We start from the raw sequence: 6000 nt of genomic DNA, 5'->3' as shown, positions 1-6000 counted from the left end.
TAGAGATAATGCACGCAAATCAATATCGTTGTTTTTATTTTGAAAGCGACTGCTATTTGTACGCCCATACATTTGTGCGTGGATGCATACGACGTAAACAACCTCACTGATGTGCTGGTGAATTTATGCTTCTGCGTCGACACAATGCAGTTGCCTTTACGTCGGCGTAAACCTTTCAAAGTTTTGTGTCTCTTATGTCTGCGTCGCTCACCACCGCAAAGGTTGTTAGAACGAACTCCTACTGCTGCTCGTTGGCGATACGAAGTGTTCATTTCAAAACGTTACTGGCAGATAGACAGTTTACAATCGGATAATCCCGTAATTGTAACCAAAATATGTCTGAGTTTATTTGCAAAGCTTATGTTAGCGAACTAGTATGATGCTACTACCCACAGGTTGCTTGAAGCAGCCGGCTCAACACACAGAGCGAGTTGACCAATCACAGTTATGTGCATAAAGTAAAAGCAAAAACATAGCCTACATTTTTAAAATAGTTTTCTTTGTGCATGTTGATTAACTATTGACAGCCTACTATTGTCTGCTCCACATTTTCGTAGTCGAATTCTGCATAGAGTTAATTTAATGATGGTAATGATTTAATGATGAAATATTGCTGAGTGTTGATGAAATGGTGGCACAGGCCTATCGGTTGTACTGACTCCTTCACATTTTCATGACCTAGCCTAATTATATAGATATTGTAGTACTTTTTTATATCAGTCTTTGAAAACTGAAAAAAAATGTCAATGTCAAAAAATCATTTTCGAGAATGAGGATTAAATACTGGACATAGATTAAATATTGCTGTTTTTCCTTTGTTTCTCTCACATTTTCATCTGTTCTTACGACTAGTAAACAAAACCATATGATTTACTTAATGTTATACAAGAACAGAATAGAATTGAACAGAATTGAGTTCAGACTTCAGTTCGGTATTTTGGGTCCGGCCCTCCTCAACAGTCCCAGTTTGTCATGTGGCCCCTTGGGGAAATTAGTTGCCCACCCCTGGTTTAGGCTATATGCAGAGGCTAAAAGTACAGTAACTGATCATATTTGTAAAATGTTTTGCTTGCATAAAGGGAGAGTCATTAAGCATAAACTGCTCACTATGTAGTTTGTGGCAATGTGGTTATCACAGAACAAAGACTTATTTTATTCTAACTATTCTTTCTATTCTATACACTCTTTTATTTAAAAAAAAAATACTGTATATGAAGAGCCTTTCATTGGGAAACTCGATAGTTAGGCCTATTCAAATACATTATGCCCCACCTTGATTAGAACCTTGTTATGGAAGAAATGTTTTACATTGTCTGTTAAAAATGACTGTCGGCCGATATATTGGTTATCAGTTTTTGAAAAACTCAAATATCCAAATCGGCCTTCAAAATCCCACATTAGTCAGGCTCTATAGGAGATGGAGACAAATTGACATACAGTACACACACACGCATGCACACACACATGCATCAACACGCACAGATACACACGTATGCACACACACACACATCCACACACAAACGCACACGCACGCATGCACACACAAGCATACACAAAAGTTACAAGATTAGGGGATGAAGTAGGAGATGGAGACAAATTGACAAGCGTGATTTATTTTCGCGCAGAGGATGTACAGGTCATATTTTGTAATGCTACAGTATGCGGTACATCAAGTATGGTAATGATTTGGAAACATGAACTATAAAGACATAGGTTTAGCCATAGGGAATATTTGTTTTCCTTTATGTTTTTATTTTCTACAAAACTATTGTATGTCACATATGGGGAGTGAAGGGGGTATGATTTTAAAACACTGATTTGCACAATTTTTTTCTTGTGTTGCCACTTTAATTGTGTCCAATTTGACAATGCGGTGTAACCTTAATTTCTAAAATATTGATACAATAGTGACATCAAATCAAAATAGTGGTTATCGATTCCAAATTGCGTCTTCTCGATGTGATCCCCCAAATTAGAATGTGTCTTCCAATATATGCCCTATAACAAATTGATTCATGGCATGTAGTTTTTTTTTTTTTACTTGTGACAAACTTGACTGACGAATAAAGTTTTCTGCTGATCTAACTACTTTTACTGTGCCTTCAGAAGATCACCAGTCCTCCTCTGTTTTTTAGATTTAAAAGATGATAACTCATATCAGATGAGGAGAGGGCAACATCCGGTACCAAACTGGTGTGGCAAACTTCACAGGGCAGTTTATTTATAACACGGTGAACGGCAAACCCAGAAATGTACACAAGGGTGTTCTCTAGGCTACCAAAACGAGTTGTCAGGCAGCTGTGGCAGCTCTGCCACAAGTGGGAGGTGGACAAAAGGGGATGGAAGGTTTTCCGTATCCTCTGATTCTACAACCGAGGACATCTCAATGGCGGCAAGAGCAAACAGAGCAACAATAACATTCAACCCAGATGTACTGTACAGTAGGCCTACTCATCAGCAGTGTTGGGAGGGTTACTTTCAAAACGTATTCCGTTACAGAATACAGAATAGCCTACATGCCCAAAAATGTAATTTGTAACGTATTCCGTTACGTTACTCAATCTGAGTAATGTATTCTGAATACTTAGATTACTTCCGCATTGAATTGCATTTTATAAGTGTAGGAATGCGGCCATCAAGGCCTATTCTGGTGTGTTCGTCTGTTCCAAATGGCTGAAGTGTTAGGCCCACATAGCTACCTGATACAACTTTAAAATAGCAAGGTGACCACTAAAACTACAGCAGGCAACTAGGCTAATTAAAACAAACAAAATAAATAGGCTACTTTAAGGGGGTAGCCAGAAATTATAATTAAGATGTGCCGGTGGCATCAACCCAGTACAAGTGAGGGGCGCATATGCAGGTGGAACGCAAATGACCTGTAAATGTAAACACTATAGGCTACTGTATATCAGGGCTCTCAAAATGAACGTGATCGCGTAATGACAATCAAAAACCGCACGCTATGCTAGGCCTACTCGCAAGGAAAATTCTTCAGAGGCTGCACCATATAATTCTTTTTAAAACGTAAATGTAGATCTAATTAGAAAAAAAATAATCCATAAATCTATTTTAAGTTAGAATAAAAAACTTAGAATGCAGTGCCTATTTTAGAGATTGGTTTTATTGTAGGCCTAGGTCTAAATCAACACGTGAACTAGGCTTTGTTTATTGATTAGCAAACTGTGTAACCGATTGGCCGAAGTAGCTTGAGCTGTTAATACTTGGGAAAATATCCTTTGAACAGACATCAGGAACCACGATCAGTGAGGAACAGGAGTTACCTCCACTTACTTTAGGCTACTCCTAATTTGCTGTGCAAACAGTCATTTCAGGGTCTCCGATGACGCGTCCATAATGCGTGCTGACTGCGTTTTGATGCTAGTGCAAGACGGCGGGGCTTGGATTTAAACATGTAAACAATTTCATCATAGATTGCTTTCAGGAGCTTCTGGGAAATGGAGTTGCCTTAATTTATTTAGAGAGTGAATAAACTTATGAAACAGAGAAGTATCGTCATGTAATCCATTGATTTCAACAATGTAACTGTATTCTAAATACCAACTATTTAACTTGTAACTGTATCGGAATACAGTTACTCATAATTTGTATTCTGAATACGTAACGCCGGTACATGTATTCCGTTACTCCCGAACACTGCTCATCAGATAGATATTGACACATCAGTGACTAAAACATGTCACAATAAACTATTTATTCAGCTTGGTTTGCTCAAATAATTACAAAAAAGGTAAGGCATAACCATTTCACAACAGTGCACACAGTGCAGTATACAGTATCCTCTCAGAGTAGTAATTGAAGCACACGTTTTTTGCCTATAACATTGCTTCATATTTCATTGTAGTATGGTTGTTTTATTTATTTATGCATTTAGCTGACTGTAGCAACTTAGTGTTAATTAGATTAGATTCAACTTTATTGTCATTCTACAAGTACAAAGACAACGAAATGCAGTTTGCATCTAACCAGAAGTGCAAAAAAGTGCGATGATTGATTCTACAACCGAGGACATCTCAACGGTGGTGAGAGCAAACAGAGCACTCAACCCAGATGTACTGTAGGCCTACTCATCAGATAGATATTGACACATCAGTGACTAAAACATGCCACCATAAACTATTTATTCAGCTTGGTTTGCTCAAATAATTACAAAGAAGGTAAGGCATAACCATTTCAACCATTTCACAACAGTGCACACAGTGCAGTATACAGTATCCTCTCAGAGTAGTAATTGAAGCACACGTTTTTTGCCTATAACATTGCTTCATATTTCATTGTAGTATGGTTGTTTTATTTAGTTATGCATTTAGCTGACTGTAGCAACTTAGATTAGATTCAACTTTATTGTCATTCTACAAGTACAAAGACAGATGCAGTTTGCGTCTAACCAGAAGTGCAAAAAAAAACAGAAAAGTGCAATGTGTTATGCAAAGTACAGTATATAGACAGGTTGGTTGTCACCGGGATGCAGAGTTAGAAAACAGGAAAACAGTGTCAAACTGCATTCTTCACATGACAACCGCATGGCTCCATAGTGGAAGAGTCCAGCTGCTAAAATGATCAGCCATTAATAGTACCCACTGTACAAGCCTATTATGATCTGTATGGAAGAATATTAGAATATTATGTTTTGTACGTGTGTATCACACTTTGAAACTGTAGAAAGTATTTGTAACTGTACAAATTATCTGTACAAGTAATTGTCAATATTACAAATATGTTCAGCAAACAGTTATTGTGTGCACATCCCACCTTCTGGCAGGTGCAGGACAAAATAAAACTATACTTACTTATACTTACTTAAAACTAAACTATACTTACTTAGACCATGCCTGGGCTGTTAAGAGTATTTTGAGTATTGGATATTTCAATGTGGTAATATAGTGGTAGCATGGAGGGGAGTGTCTCCAGGACGCTGGTTTCACTGTTAAGCCTTCATGAGGTGTCGTGGGCCTAACTTAACGAAACATCGGTGAATGAGGGTGCCCACTTGATAACCCCAATGACATGCCGCATACTATATAGGCTACTGCTGTTGGATAGGCCATTTGCATTGTGCTTGTGACCATTTGTTGGCGGATTTGTGGGTAGTGTGCTTTTTAAAGTTAAACTTGAGCAGGGGCTTCTGAATGTGTTTTTACCTTGGATTTTGGCACAAGGGATTTTAACATCTAATCCTGTGTATTAATGTAATGCTGAAGCTAGCGTAGGCTAGTGACTGCTGTGAATAGGGCAGCTGGCAACTAGGGAAAGACCTTGTGACAGCACGGAAAGACGGCTGACAGGAGGGAATAGACCCCGCCGGGGCTACAATGGGTTAGCAGCTCATTGTGGCAGTAGCCCAGGCTTCACTAAGCTATGGGCTGCACCCTACTAAGCTACAGTACGACATAATGAAAAAATACCCCTAGAGTCAGCGAGAGCAGGGGCGGAAGATGACTCACTTGTGATAGACATGGTTACTGACCCTGGAACGAATTTGATTACGAGTAAGGAAAACATGTTTGTGGAAGCCACTAGTTCAGAGAAAACTGAGAAAAAGCTGCAGATGTGTGTGTGTGGTTGGCAGAAGGTTACAAGTCTAAAGGGCCTGAAAATTCATCAAGGGAAAAAGAAGTGCTTGGTAGAGGGAACACAGGGTCCCCGCATTGATAGCTATTTCTTAAGAAGTGCATCAAGTCAGTCGGTTGAAGTCCAGCGACAGGAAGAAACCCACAGTTCGCAGGACATCAGTACCCCTGTTGTTGAGGTAAGTTCTAGCACTGAGGCAGAGAGAGAGGCCAGTCAGCCAAGGAGGGAGAAGATTAATGGTCATAGGCCTGGGGTTAGATGGCCAGGCGCAGCAGAATGTAGAATGTGGGAAGATGTTAATAGTGATTTGGTCAGTATCCTGGGTCAGCTCAAGGGGACGGCTGAAAGCAAATTAGAGAAAATGGGAGACATTATTTATAGCTATGGTAAGGAAAGATTTGGGACTAT

The sequence above is a fragment of the Alosa pseudoharengus genome, unplaced genomic scaffold (genome assembly GCF_046254945.1).
Source record: "Alosa pseudoharengus isolate Yale_2024_CS ecotype anadromous, Long Island Sound unplaced genomic scaffold, YU_APseudo_1.1 YU_APseudo_1.1_scf_12, whole genome shotgun sequence".
Taxonomy (NCBI): Eukaryota; Metazoa; Chordata; class Actinopteri; order Clupeiformes; family Clupeidae; genus Alosa; species Alosa pseudoharengus.
Note: the sequence above shows the minus strand (reverse complement) of the source record.